General features: G+C 47.7%; 1 protein-coding gene and 1 non-coding gene across 3 annotated transcripts in view; one reads left to right on the plus strand and one right to left on the minus strand.

Moving 5' to 3' along the window:
• Wipf2 (WAS/WASL interacting protein family member 2) overlaps positions 1-6,189 on the minus strand; it is a 34,646-nt gene extending 28,457 nt beyond the window's left edge. The window contains exon 1 of one of the 2 annotated variants that reach the window (XM_028889444.2): positions 6,015-6,189. The gene's annotated coding sequence lies outside the window, so the exon portion shown is untranslated. Of the gene's footprint in view, positions 1-5,743; positions 5,813-6,014 lie in introns of those variants that run through there. The other variant, XM_028889445.2, reaches the window with a different exon arrangement.
• On the plus strand, positions 583-686 carry LOC114707020. Its single transcript, XR_003736592.1, has one exon. It is a non-coding gene; the product is annotated as a U6 spliceosomal RNA (small nuclear RNA).
• Positions 6,190-15,301: the final 9,112 nt, after the last annotated feature.

Below are 15,301 nucleotides of genomic sequence, written 5' to 3' on the forward strand. Positions count from 1 at the left end.
AGGCCAAAACTGCTAATTTGCTCTCGGCTGTATCTCTAACATCCAGCACAGTGCTTGGCACACATTAGGGAAAATGTCCTTATTTTCTGAGCTTCAGAATTACTTCAAAGAAAAATGTATTTTTAAAAAAGGTGAGCATGGCGGCACACACTTAAAGGCTAGCCTGAGCTACAAGGCCCTGCCTTAAAAAAACAAAACAAGGGGCTAGAGAGGTCGAGAGCACTTGCTGTCCTTCCATATGACCCAAATTTGATTCCAGCTTCCCCATTGGCCGGCTCACAATCACCTGTAACTCCAGCTCAATGGAGTCTGACAACCTCTTCGGTCCTCCACAGGCATGCGTGAGTAATCATGCACACATATGTCATTTATTTCTAATGAGCTAAGGGTTGGGTTATAGTTCAGTTCGTAAAAAAGGAGGAGACCGAGAAAAAAAACTCTAAAACCAACTTCAAAAGGTCAATACGTTGTGGTAATTTTGGAACATAGCATGTAGGAGTTTGAAACTGTTATCAGGATAGGGCAAATCTATTTATCACTAGTGGGGAATAATGACCAAATACATTTAAAGACAAAAGATATATGCTCCACTGGGAGCACATACACTAAAACCAGACCAATGTGGAGAGATTAGCATGGCCTCTGCTCAGGATGACATGCAAATTCGTGAAGTGTTCCATGTGTTAAAAAACAAGAGGCAATTGTCCCACCACTGAGCTATTTCAGCCTTGGGGTCTTGCTGTAGAGCTCAAGCTTAACCTTGAACCCACGCCAGCCTCAAATGCACCCTTCTGCAACCCTTTGCCTCTGCAGTGCTGACACTGCAGGCAAGTCAACATGCTCAGCTTCACTTATTCTTTGCCATGTGAGTGTTATATTACTTATTTCAACTAGAAATTGTATTTGTTTTTTTGAACCAGGGTTCCTGTAGCCTACAAAGGTCTTGAACTTGAACTCCTGGTCCATCTGTTTCCACCTCCTCAATACTGGGATTATAAACAAGCTCCACCACAATTCAACATATAAAATTTACAAACACCAATTTCATCTTTATTTCTCTTTTGAAAGTTGTGTGTCAACTAGGCAGTGGTGGCACATGCCTTTAATCCCAGCACTCGGGAGGCAGAGCCAGGCAAATCTGTGTGAGTTCAAGGCCAGCCTGGTCTACAAAGTGAGATCCAGGACACGCACCAAAACTACAGAGAGAAACCCTGTCTCGAAAAACCAAAAAAATCCAGTGGTGGTGACGCATGCTTTTAATCCCAGCACTTGGGAAGCAGAAGCAGGCAGGTCTCTGAGTTTGAGGCCAGCCTGGTCTACAGAGTGAGTTCTAGGACAGTCAGAGCTATTATACAGAGAAACCTGTCTCAACAACAACAACAAAAGTTGTGTGTGTCTATGTGAGTGCATGCCACATACATGGGTGCCCACAGTATCCAGAAGGTGCAGCTGGAGTTAGTCAGTTGTGAACCACACCTGATGGTGTTAGGAACTTGGGACCTGTGAAGTGCCACAGAGTGAGACCTGATCTCCAAATCTCTTAAGAAGGGGGCCAGTGAAGTGGCTAAGCAGTGTATGCCCCTCAACAATGCAAGCCTGGTGACCTGAGTTCAATCCTTGGAGCCCACATGAATGTAGGAGAAAACTGAACCCATCAATTTGTCCTCTGACTTCCACATGTGTACAGCGGCATGCACACTCTTACCCCTTCAAAACACACACACACACACAACACCTTGTTTAAATCAATAAAATGGGGGATGAAATTGACCACATTTCTTAGACACATACAGATTTGGCACTTTTCAGAAAAGAAAGATCTGGGACATAAACATAACTTGTATTGTTGCCACAATCAAAAATCAAAGCTCTGGACCAGAGTCAAAATCTTTATATCTAAACCTGTTGGCCTTTTGTCCCCCTAGGGAGAGGGATGCTGGGGACCCACTCTACCCTTGCTATGCTAGACAAGTGCTGTTCCACTGAGCTGCATCACTAGCCACACTGCCAGGTTTTCAAATCTGAATATCAAAACTGGAATATTCCAGGGCTGGTGAGATGGCTCTGTGGCTAGCGGCACTTGCCGGGAAAGCTTGGCAACCTCACTTCAATCCCCAGAACCCACATAAAGGTGGAAGGAGAGAACTAATTCCACAGAGTAACCCTTTGACCAACCCACGTCCCAGCAAGTACTCCCCCCTTACACACACACACACACACACACACACACACACACACACACACACACCATGCATATATACAATAATAAATAAATAAATAATAATCTTTTTTGAGTTTTGTTTCTTTCAGACAGGGTTTCTCTGTGCATCATTTTGGCGTTACCTCCAATGTTATGAGGCTACTGCCATATAGTCAAGAAAACATCTTCATAGGCACCCCCACCCGAAAGATCCAGCAGAGAGAACATCATCTTCACCTACCTACCTCCTGAAGAATAAACAATCGGAGAGCGTGATATCCAGGTAGGCAAGCCCTTGCTCAGGTATCTGATAACCTATGTGCCTCCACAGAATCTCTTTGCATGCCAAGCCAAAACTCTTAAGTTAGTAAAGACTGGCTTAGATATTAACACCGATCAACAGTTTTTTTCTCTAACAACATCATTAAGTTCTTTAGATTCCATCGCCTTTAAGACAGGCTCTTACTCTATAGCTCAGGCTGTCCTTGAATTTGCAGTCATCCTCAGTCTCCCAAGTGCTGGAACTACAGGCATGAGCCACATCAGGCTTATATTTAACGTTTTTCAATATCCTTTTGTTGCTGTTGTTTTAATTTTATTTATTTATTTTTCGAGACAGGGTTTCTCTGTGTAGCCCTGGCCATCCTGCATTTAATCACCAGATAAATAAAAAGTAGATTTGAATTTAGAAGAATTGCCAAACACACTGTGGAGAGTTCTGCCTCTATTGCCTTGCAGAGCAGCTCTTGAGATCTAGCAGAGAACTTCATTTGACGTGGGACGTCCCATGCATCCCCAGGAGACAAGTCAATCAACCAGAACTCTGCCAGCTTCTGCTTGGGAGCTGAGTGAAGAACAGTTAACAAGAGCTTACTTTGAGAAAGAGATCAACAATCACACTCTTAAAGAAAAGAAGTGATTTGGCAAAGGGATGCATGTTGCCAAAATGTTAGTCACAGCTTCCAGGTCCCAGTTTGTGTCTCTGCAACTATTCTTTGCTTTGACAGAGTCCATTCTCTGGCTCAAGAAACCCAGCTCAGCTTCTGTCACCCTCCGCATTTGAAGCAGTCAAGAATCCTTTCATTTGGTGGCTTCAAGCTGTGACACAGACAGGATGCCCACCAGAAGAAGGGGGAGGGCAGCTTGCCACTTGCCACTTAGGACTAGTTGAACAGCGCAATGGGAAAATGTGTCAAGACAGGAAAAATGAAAACCACTGTGTTAAGGAAACAAGCCATGCAGCAGCCATGAGCTTCTATAAGTTATAGCAAAACCCTCTTAAGAATAAACCAAAAGTCGAGCAGTGGTGGTACTCGCCTTTAATCCTACCCCGAGAGGCAGAGTCAGGCAGATCTCTGGAGGCCAGCCTGGTCTACAGAGCCAGTTCCAGGACAGCCAGGGCTACACAGGGAAACTGTCTCAAGAAAACAAACAAATCAAAACCCAGCAGTACACTGTTACACTGGTTTTCATCTCCAGATGTGTGCATACACTTCATGCCTGCAGCAGCTCTTCCTGGAGTTGGTATGACTAGGGTTTGCAAGAACAGCCTGAACTAACAGGCCATGAACTTCAGAATTACTTGAGGGCAACAAGGAAAGCACACTCAAGTGTGCCAGGGAGCAGTTCAGAAGGTTAAAGTCAGGCAAGAACATGTGATGGTATTCCCTTCAACAGAACAGGATTCCTTTTCTTCAACTCCAGAGTAAAACTTCCAAGCTATATCAACTTGTCCCACTAACCTTCCCCTTCCCTGACTCTCACCTATGTGTCCACATCACTAATCAGCACCGCCTCATGTAAACACCATTTCTGATATCAAGAGTGAGGCAGAATTAAAACTGCCCAGTCTTTGGCAAATCACATCAGACCTCAGAAAAGCCAAGGCTCTCAGAAACACTTCTATGCTAATCAAGTTCACTTACCAACTAAGTGTCCAGAGCAGCACAGTCAAAGAAAAAGCTAAAAGAAAAACTTCAAAGGACTGACAAGAAAGCATCTAATCCTGTCTACAAACAGTCTCTACCCTGACAGCAAGGCCACAGATACTTACTGAACCAAGGCATATGGCTCACCTCTCTAAAATACTCAGGTAGTTAGAAAACAAAACACTGCATTCTCTAAGTCACTAACGGCTGAAGTCATTCATTTCCGACTCTAAAATCCGTATCTTCCTCTTGGTGGTAACCAGCACAGTAACTTGAAAAATTTGACTATTAAAAAATATTAAGATATGTAAAGATACTATAAGACTAAAGATTATATATTAAAATGCATATAGATGCTGGGCAGTGGTGGCACACATCTGTAATCCTAGCACTCAGGAGGCAGAGGCAGGTGCCCACCCTCCATGAGTTCAAGGCCAGCCTGATCTACAGAGCAAGTTCCAGTACAGCCAAGGCTACACAAAGAAATCCTGTCAAAAAAAAAAAAAAAAAAACAAAACAAACAAACAAACAAAAACACCAATAAACAGCACTATCACAATCTTGTTTTTCTTTACACAGACTTCAAAGATCTAATAGGTTAGCACAGTCTTTTAGGGGAACAGATGGGTCAGACCTATATGGCAAAGGAGGAAGAGAATGAGAGTTTAATGATCTGTCCCAAAGTTACATGTAAATCTATACATGAGCTAGAGTACTTCTTATTCCCCAAAGTTCTCTTCTGGTTCGTAAAAAGAGAAAAGAGTAGCCAAAAGCATGTGACATGTCAGAAGACACAACTCTAAAGCAAAAGTAATAGCATGAAAAAAGGAATGGGTCCAGGGAGAGATCAATTTAGTACTATTCAAGTCGCTTTAAAAAATATGAGTTCCGGCTGGGCGGGGGTGGCACATGCCTTTAAGCCCAGCATTCATTCGGAAGTCATTCGGGAGTTCGAGGCCAGCCTGGTCTACAGAGTGAGTTCCAGGATAGCCAGGGCTACACAGAGAAATCTTGTCTCGAAAAACCAAAAAAAAAAAAAAAAAAAAAAAAGAAAAAAAAAGAAAAAAGAAAAAGAAAGAATGAAAGAAAAAAATTCCAGGGTTCGAGTGCAGGTTAGCCCAGCATACAAGTGGGCCAGGATTCAATCCCCAGCAAGGAATGGGGGGTGAGGGTAGATTCCAGTACACACCAGCTTCCTCCAGCTTCTCGTTCCAATACTATCCTTCCAGAATATGCCTTCCTAATCATTCCTAATCAGTAACTCAACCGCACACACAGCCTACGTTCAGCGCCTTCAGATTTCCACAGTCCCTTCTTTCACGCCGCTCCAACAGGAACCTCCAACTCCAGGTGCCTCCTTCCAAACGCATCTCAGACATCTCTCCGACTGCCTCCCTCTCACCCGACACTCTCAAAACCCTCCTCTAATGTAAACAGCTTCCCTCTCAACCATCCCTTTCCACCTGCATCAATTCCGGAATGTCACACCGGCCTCCTCAACTCAGAGCATCCTGCTCAATAATTACCTTTCCCAACAGGTCCTCCCTCCCTTCCCCATCTCCCCCTCGGCGCACGGTCCCCCTCCTTCCTCGCCCAGAGTGGCCGTCTTACTCACCTCACCCAACCCTTCAGGATCTCTAATTTCCTGTCTCTCCAAAACCTGCCCATTTGCACGGTCCGCACCAGGCCGCACACCACCGCCCTCCGCTCGGACGGCCCACGCCCCCTCTCCGGGGTCTCCAGGCCCCGCCCCCAGGCCCCCTCCCCGCCTCAGGCCCCTCCCCCGGCGTCCCCTCCCCCCCAGGACCCCCTTCCCGGCTCTCCCTCCCACTCAGGTCCGCAGGTCACCCCGGAGGCGGGCTCATCCGCCCCGCCGTCTTTCCCACCTGGCCGGGCCTGCTCCGGGAGCGAGTCCTCCGTCACCTCTGTCCTGGTTGAGTCCTGCCCGTTCGCCCCGCGGCAAGCTCTCTTTCTCGCCGCCGCCCCTTTTGCCAACCCGGAAATGGATCTGCTCCCACCGTCCCCAGCGTCCGCGAACAAAATGGAGGCGGGGGAAAAAGGAGGAGGTAGCCGGGAGCCCAGAGAAGCGGGGCGCATGCGCCTCGGGAAGCCTGCCCTCCACCGGCGCACGTGGGGGCGGAGCGCCACCATCTTGAGAAGGTCGCAAGACGAGCTCCGCAGTTAAAAGCCGGGTCTGCGTCTTGGGCTGCAGTTGGGGCCGCCTGCGAGGCTTTCAGTGACTGGTGATGCCAGGGTGCAGCCCATGAGATGCTTATTTCATTTGTCAAATTCAGTCTGACCTTTAAAACTGAGCAGATGATTTTAACTTTTGGCCAGCGTAGAGAACCACTGAGCTAACCGCTGTTTTCTTAAATATGGGTGGTTTTTTTCGTGTTTTTTTCCACTAGGCGGGTGCGCTCACACGCGCGCACACACACACACACACACACACACACACACACACACACACAAAGCCCTTATATGGTCTAGAATTAAGGAAGAACATGACTCCGCTACCCTTGCAGGGGCCCAGTAGACAAGCTCCGGTTGTCATAGCAACTGAGAGGCACGCTTCTCCTTACATGTCATTTGTTAGGTCATTCTAACCACTGAACATCCTCCTCAGCAGAGGTATCCCCAGCTCACTGGGCTGAGGGGGTGGTGTTGTGAACTCCTCTAGGTGCTGGATGAGAGCGAGGTATCCTCGTCCTTTGCTGACATCACTGCTAACTCAGTTGCAAATGACTAAGGATCTCTTCTTCCTACACAAAAGCTTGTCACCGCTCCAGGCAACCCCATTGCTTCCAGACGTCTCATTGCTCCTCAGGTCAACCCAATGACCAGGGCTGAAACTCAAGTAAAAGAACAGTATTGGGGTTTAATCCCCACTTGCTAGCAATGTGCTCTTGGGCCTCAGCTACCTCATAGTGTTTGTCCTTTCTAATAGAGTCCGTGAAGGCTCATCAGGTAATGAATGGGAAAGCATGTGATAAGCCATAAGCTGTTATTATTTTTGTTTTCCCTCTGTTCTGCCTCAAGGGCTGGGCCCCACCCACTAGTGAAGTAAATGTCACATTGAGTATCTGCTATGGGTCATACACTAGGCTAGGTACCGGGAGATGGTTCCAGAGGTGACTAAGACAGAGCTTCTGCCCTCTGGGAACTCACCATGTTGGTACACAGACTGACATGTAAACAGCTAGCCGAGATCCAAGTCAGCATGTGATTAGTGTTATGGTGACGTGTACTGGGATGTCACAGGAGTGATTAATTCCTGCTGAAGAACGAGAAAAGATTTTATAAATGGCTTGAACTAGTCTTTGAAATATGAGTAGAATTTTGCTGGGTATGGCGGCCCTCAGGAAGCAGAGGCAGGTGGATCTCTTGAGTTTGAGGTCAGCCTGGTCTACAGAGCAAGATCCAGGACAGCCAGGGCTACATGGAGAAACCCTGCCTCAGAAAACCAAACAGAAAAGGAAAAAAAAAAAAAAGACAGGTAGAATTCCATTACTAGTCAGCGAAGGCAAAGGAACTCATGCCAGGCAGGGTCAGTGGGTGCAAAGGTGAAGATGTGCAGGTCGCTACCTACACGGCATCCTGACAGTGGGGTGATTGGACCCATGGGGCAGTGGATCTAGACTGTTTCCTAGCTCTTTGCCCCATTGTTTTTCCTGTCTCATCCTTAGTGGCTCAGCATTATGTGGACCTACTTCCAGTTCCTGAAACATACAATGGAGTTTGCACCTCAAGGCCTTTGAACAGGTTACCCTTGTCTTGTCTTCATCGGTCAAGCCTTTGCTTCATGCCCCCCCAGAGGGTATTCTCTGCCCAATATAGCTAAGCAAGCCCCTGCTCTCTTATTACATCACTCATGTCAAGGGCAATCACTAGACTGAATACAGGAACATCTCATTTGGGGACATATCAATAACAAGCTTTATAAAGAAAGAAACCAAGAGGCTAACTCACCGGGAGGTGGTGGCACACACCTTTAATCCCAGCACTCAGGAGGCAGAGCCAGGTGAATCTCTGTGAGTTCGAGGCCAGCCTGGGCTACAGAGTGAGATCCAGGAAAGGCGCAAAGCTACACAGAGAAACCCTGTCTCGAAAAACCAAAAAAAAGGAGGCTAACTCTCATTTTCTACATGAAGTCTATATGAAGGGGCCAGGGTAAGAAACAAAAGAAAGCATTCTTGGAAAAAAAATTGTTCAAAGCAAAAAGAATTATTTTGTTCCTCCCCCACATCACCCCCCCTCCCCCACATCACCCCCCCCTTTTTGAGACAGGATTTCTCTGTGTAGCCCTGGCCGTCCTGGATCTTGCTCTGTAGACTAGGCTGACCTCAAACTCAGAGATCCACCTGCCTCTGCCTCCCAAGTGCTGGGATTAAAGATGCATTTTTTGTTCATTGTGTATAGGGGAGCACACCACAGGCCACGTGTGGAGGTCAAAGGACAATGTTCCGGAACTGTTTCTCCTCCCATCCTGTGGGTTCTTGAAATTAAACTCAAGCTGGCAGGCATGAGGCAAGCCCGTGTACACCGGGCCCTCTGGCCAGCTTCGCCGTGCTTAGAGCTCGAGTTCGAAGGGGAAGGAAAGCAGGGTTTAAAAAGTAATTGAGGGCCAGGAGGAGTGGCCTAGCCTTTGGGATACAGAAGCAGGCCTGTCTCTGCATGGGGCACGTTGTGAGTTCCAGGACAGCCAGGGACACACAAGGAGACTCCGTCTCAACCAACAGGAAGACATGAGAGGAGGAGAGGGACATGTTGGACAGCAGAGTTCCAGAGGGAGCGGGAGGGGACAAAAGAGGGGAACAGGAGTGAGCCCGGTCAGTATTTCTATAGATGTATGAAACTGTCGAAAACCAAATATTTTAAAAAAGAAACCATAAGGTTTGACGTTTATTGCAACTTGCCATGTACCAGTCATTGTCATAACTTCATATACCATCCTACTCCGTTTAATCCTCACAGCTTTCTCAAGAGGGTAATAGTACTCTCCCGCTTCCCAGGTGAAAGAAAGGAGAGACACAGAGCCTAACCACCTACGTTCAAGTCACCGACCTGCGAAGTGGCAGACATGTCTTCCGAGTCCGTGCCCTCCATGCTCACACCAGCAGCTCTGTTCCCTCCCCTTTGTAAATGAGTGGTTCTATGTGTATGAGTGTTCTGCCTGAACATATGTATGTGTACCTCAGGGGAGCCTGGTCCCTTTGGGGGTCTGAAGAAGGCACTGGATCGCCTAGGACTAGAGTTGCAGATGGCTGTGAGTCACCCTGTGAATGCTAGGACTCGAACCCGCATCCTCCATAAGGGCAATCAGTGTTCATAACTGCTGAGCCATCTCTTCAGACCCATGATTGTAGTTTTTATTATTTATTTACGTGTTTATTTATTTGGAGACAGGGTCTCACTATGTAGCCCTAACTGGCCTAGAACTCACAATATAGACCAGGCTGACCTCAAACTCATAGAGATCCACCTGCCTCTGCCTCCCGAGTGCCATGATTAAAGGAGTTCACCAGCACACCCAGCTTATGAGACCCTATTTTAAATAATAATAATAATAATAATAGAATTGGGGAGGTGGCTCAGTGGTAAAGTGCTTTCTGCCTAAGTGGGGGACCCAAGTCTGGCTCTTCAGCCTCTATGTAAACACTGTGTGATGTGCACTTGTAACCCCAAAGGTAGGGGACAAAAACAAGTGGATCCTGAGCTAGGCTACCTAAATCAGTGAGCTTCAGTGAGAGACGCTGTCTCAAACAATAAGATTGAGGATGGGCGTGCAACCCATACCCTTAATCCTGACACATCAGGGGCAGAAGTAGGCAGATCTCTGTGAGTTCCAGGCCAGCCAGAGCTCTACAGTGAAGTGAGACCCTGTCTCAAGTAGGGGAAAGCTTTTTGCCGGATTCCCACTCCTAGGCACCTTGAGAAAGTGTTCTCTGTGGTGACACCTAGCGGTCGAAAACGTCACTGCCTAAATTCCTTGGTCTCCCCTACTCACATTCAACAGGGTTCTGGTTAGGCTAGTCTTTGGACCACTCCAGATTCTTCTCATCATCTTACCATCCCATGAGACCCAATGCTTCTGTTCAAAGGGTGGATTTAAGACCTCTCGTTGCTTCTGTTTTTAAATTTTATTTTATTTATTTTATGTGCATTGTTGTTATACCTGCATGTCTGTCTGTATGAGGGTGTCAGATCCCCTGGAACTGGAGTTACAGGCAGTTGTGAGCTGCCATGTGGATTCTGGGGATTGAACCTGGGTCCTCTGGAAGAGCAGCCAGTGCTCTTAACCACTGAACCATCTCTTCAGCCCCTTGTTGCCTCTGTTTTAAAAAATAAAAATTGTCTGTAGCCAGAGATGATGGTTTATGCCTATAATTCCAACACTTGGGAAGTGGAAGCAGTTAGATCAGGAGTTCAAGGTCACCCTCAGCTTCATGGAAAATTCAAGGTAAAAACAAAAGTCTATCAAGTTCTCAAATTTTCAGCTAGAAAGTAGAGCTGACACAGGCAGCCAGCTCCGGGGGTTTGCTGGAAAAGAGAATATGAACAAACGCTAGGATCTCAGTACTCAGGAGGCTGAGGCAGGAGGATTCAGAGTTAGAGGCCAGGCTAGAAGAAAAAAAAAAAAAAACAAAGCTGAGCACAGGAAATGGCAAAGGCCCTGCCCTGGAATGTCACCCTGTACGTAATGACTGGTGGTTCTGAGAGTGGCTGAGACCAGGATGAGAGGCACACACTAACTAGGTCACTTCTGTTGCCCGCCCTGGGCTGGGAGCACAGCAAAGGAATATCCTCTGTACACAGCCAAAACTGCTCAGCAGCCACACTCTGCTCCCCCTGGACGTCCTGTTCTGGTCCCATAGGACGGGGCAGCCCTCCACACTGCGTGAAGCCCAATTCCTGAGCGACTCCCAGTGGCTCTTCTCTAGCTGTTCAGTTCCGTATTCTGGCTGCCGATGGTGGTACATGCACGTAACCCAGCACTCAGAGGCTGAGGCGGGAGGATGGAGAGTCTGAGACCAGCCCTGCTCCATGAAAAGACCCTCTCTCCAAAAACCAAACAACCAAGCCCACAAGCAAGAAGAAAACAGCCAACCCTGGCCCTGCTTTGGGCTCATCTCTTCAAAGGAATTTTTTTCTTATTTTCTCTGCTCCCTATTCCCAGACCAACAGTGATTCTCCCTGGCTTAATTCCTGGAGCACTTATCATCTTGCATTGTGTCCTGCTCCTCTGGTTCCTATTACAACCAACTTAATTTATTCATTCAACAAATATGTATTGAGTATCTGCTCCATGCCAGCTACTATTGCAGTTATGGCCAATGAGCAAGATCCACTCCCAGGGATGACCTATTCTGGTGTGGGAGGTAACCACTAAGCAAACACACAAAGGCACAGAAGTGATGTCATGAGTGAGGAGTGCCTTGAGCAGAACACTGACTGGGAGAACAGAATAGAGGGTGGGTTTTGTGCGAGTGGTCAAATCTGGCTTAGGGAATGGAAAAGGCAAAGTCATTTTGCCAACGATAGCTCCAAGAACAAGAAGATGGTCAGGATGGCCAGAGAAGAGTGAAGGACAGACAAAGGAACAGGGGATGTGATCGGGGATGGGGAGAAGGGGCTACATATTTAGAGATAGCCCTGACTAAGCTGGAACTTTCTGTATAGAGCAGGCTGGCTTTGAACTTGGCAGAGATCAACCTGCCTCTACCTCCCGAGTGCTGGGATTAAAGGCATTACAAAACATACACATTTTACATGCACAACCCAATGGGTGTACACACACTTGTGGAAGGTTCACAATATGGGACATTTCTATTACTCCAGAAAGCCCCAACATGGCCATACAAGTCCTCAATACCGCTCTCTGAGTACCACCCTTTTTTTTTTACTTCTCTCCAGGCTGGTCTTGAACTCACAGAACTGTCTGCCTCTGCCTCCCTAATGCTGGAATTAAAAGGCATGTGCCACCACCACCAAAAATATTTATTTTTTTTGTGGATTTGTATTCTCCTGTGCTGGTGTGTGTGTGTGTGTGTGTGTGTGTGTGTGTGTGTGTGTGTGTGTGTGTGTATTTTTGTTTTGGGATGAGTTCTTCCTCCACAGTTCAGACTTGCCTTAATTTATGACCTCCCTCCACTCCCTAGAGTGCTGGAACTCTATAGGGATGTCCTTGTAGCCAGCTTTCTCTATGGTGTGTGTACACATGTGCATCCAGGCGCATTTGTACATGAATATGAATACAGAGACCAGAAGAGACTGTCAGGTGTCCTTTATTGCCCTCCACCTTCTTCCCTTGAGACAGGGTCTCTCACTGAGCCTGAAGTTCACTGTTTCAGATAGTCTGGCTGGCCAACAAGCTCCTGAGAACTGTCTGTCTCTGCTCCCCAACACTGGCACTGTAGGTATGTGGGGCCATGTGCAGCTTTTGTGTGGATGTTGGGAATTCAAACTCAGATATTCATGCTTGCATAGCAAGTGATCGTACCCACTGAGCCATCTCCTCAACCCCACACACAGCTTGCTTTTCTATCTTTGTGTCTTTGTTGTTTTGAGATAGGACTCACTCTTTTTTAAATAGGTTATTTTATTATCTTTATGAATATGGATGTTTTGTCTGCACGTACATCTGTACATCATGTACACACCTGGTACCTGCAGAGGCTAGAAGAGGACATCAGATTTCCTAGAACTGAGTTACAGATGGTTGTGAGCTGCCACATGGCTTCTGAGAATTGAGCCAGGATCCTCTGGAAGAGCAACCAGTGTTCTTAACCGCTGAGCCATCTCTCTGGCTCTGTCCCCTCTTTCTGTTCTTTTCCTTTTCCTCCCCAGCCCCAGCCATGAGGAACTGAACAGGTGTTCTACCATCAAGCTATACCCCCAACCCCTCTGGAACGTAAGGTGTAGCTGAAGCTAGCCTCAGTTTGCAGCAACCTTCCTGTCTTAGCCAAGCAAGTGCTGTTTAATTCATCACTGTGAAATTGCTGTAATCACCTAAGTGGTCCACGGCTGTAATGTCAGAACTTGGGAGGCAAAGGTTAGATGACTGAAGATTCAAGGCTAGACCAAGCTACACAGTGAGACTGTCTCAGAGTGGGGGAAAAAAAAAGAAGAAAAAAACAACCATAAAACAAAAATCCCTCCATGATTACTATCATATATGTCTTGGACTAATTTCTCTTGGGTATATGCTCATGAGTGGAAATGCTAGGTCATGTACTATGTATTAGTTATATAACCTACTTTTAGCAGACATTGCCAGTTTTCCAAAGTGGTAGTACCAGTTTACACTCTCACCAGCAGCCTATAAAAGATCCAGTGGTACCCAGACATAGTGGTGCACACCTGTATTCCCAGCGCTTGGGAGGCTGGAGGAGAAAGACTGACGAGAACCATGGGCTAGCCTGAGCTACATAGGGAGACCTTGTTTCAGAGGGGGGAAAAAGTTCCACTGGGACCGGTGCCGCGGTCAGTCTTTTTGACCTCGGTGCTGTGCAATGGAATAAAGACTGTGCCGGTTCAGCGTAGAGTCCTGACGGGCAGCAGGTAGGGATGGGCTGGAGACAAGATGCTGCTAGGTTAGCAGGAGGTTAGTCTCGTCATCCAAGAAAGCTGGGACTGGCTGATAAGATGAGTGAGGCTAGGCATGGCAGTGCACCCTTTTAATCCCGGCCCTTGGGAGGCAGAGGCGGGTGGGCCTGCTGTGAGTGAGGTGACACAGTGAGTTCCAGGCCTTCCAGAGCTTTCTAGTGAGACCCTGTCTCAAAGGCAAGCAAGCGAGCGAGCAAAAAGATGAGGGAGAGTAAGTGGAAAGAGACAGTAAGTTCAGATATTCATTTCAGACAGGGTCCAGCTATGTCGTCCATAGACCTCTCTATCCTGCCACCGTCCCCAAGTGCTGGGATTACAGGCCCGCACTACCACGCCCAACTGAACACTAGACTGGGTCCATGTGTTGGTGGACGTGCGCATGCGCAGAAGCCACAGGAGGTGCATAGAGGCCAGGGGACAATTTGTGATGTCTTTTCTCTCCTTCCACTTTTACACGCGTTCCAGGTTTCAAACACTGGTCGTCATCAGGCTTGCAGGGCAAGGGCTTTCCTCAGTCAGCCAGCTCACCGGCCTCTAAGTTCTGGCTTTTGCCTTGAAATGCTGAGTGGAAACCCGGTCAAAAGCAAAGCAAAGTTGGGAGAAGGAGAGGACTGTTTGCTGATGGCAAGACTCAGGGAGAGTTAGACGAGCTAAGGGTTCACATAAGGCTATGTAAGTGTGCAGTGTCTCCTGGAGGTCAGGCCACCACGAGCGAGCATTAACACAGGCTCCCTGTGTCTCTGTCTTGGCAAGACTGGTAACTGCCGGCTGCATGAATAGCTTGTGCGGCCTGCAGCAGGCAGACCCGGGCTAGGAGAGCAGGCCTGCCCCATCCAGCTCTCTAACTTCACCTCAGACCCTGCAGGGTTAGAAGTGTGATCACATAGCCACGTGACCCGGAACAGGTGAGAGCAGACACATCTCCTGAGTTCCAGACACCAGACACGGATCTTGTGAGGCTGGCACCTTCTCCTCCCACTCACATTTTCCAGGTTACTCTAGACAGCCCTGCTGAGGAGGCTTGAGTGCCGGGAGGGCACCCCCTGTTCCCTCTCCCAAGCTCAGCCCTTCCCCCCAGTTTCAGAGAAGCACTGGAGAACACTGGACGGTTCATTCATAGACTTGAGTGTATTTTCTCTATCCAGCGGTTTCTTCAATGACAACTGGGCCTGTACAATACACACAGTTCACTCCATTAAAGCTACAGGGTTGGGGGGTTCAGGGCCCCTGAGAAGCAAGCATCACAACCAGAGGCAAGCAGCAGCCAAGGGGTGGGGAGGCAGTGTTCTTGGAGGCTAGGGAACTAGAGAAGGCGGGTATGAGGGGTTACTGGAGAAGAGCAGGAAGCCTGGGCTGCAGGGGGAGCAGCCAGCAGTTGGGTGGAAGAAGCAGAGGATGGGGAGGTATGGTTACCATCACCATTATGGGCTGGGGGGTCACCATCACCACTAGGAGCCAGGGCGAGTGGTATGGCATATCTGTGGATATTTCGACAGGAACTGCTGTATAAAAGGGACTGTACAACATAACCTATAATACAATGTTTACATATGATACAAGGTTCTTT

The sequence above is a fragment of the Peromyscus leucopus genome, chromosome 8b (genome assembly GCF_004664715.2).
Source record: "Peromyscus leucopus breed LL Stock chromosome 8b, UCI_PerLeu_2.1, whole genome shotgun sequence".
NCBI classification, from domain to species: domain Eukaryota; kingdom Metazoa; phylum Chordata; class Mammalia; order Rodentia; family Cricetidae; genus Peromyscus; species Peromyscus leucopus.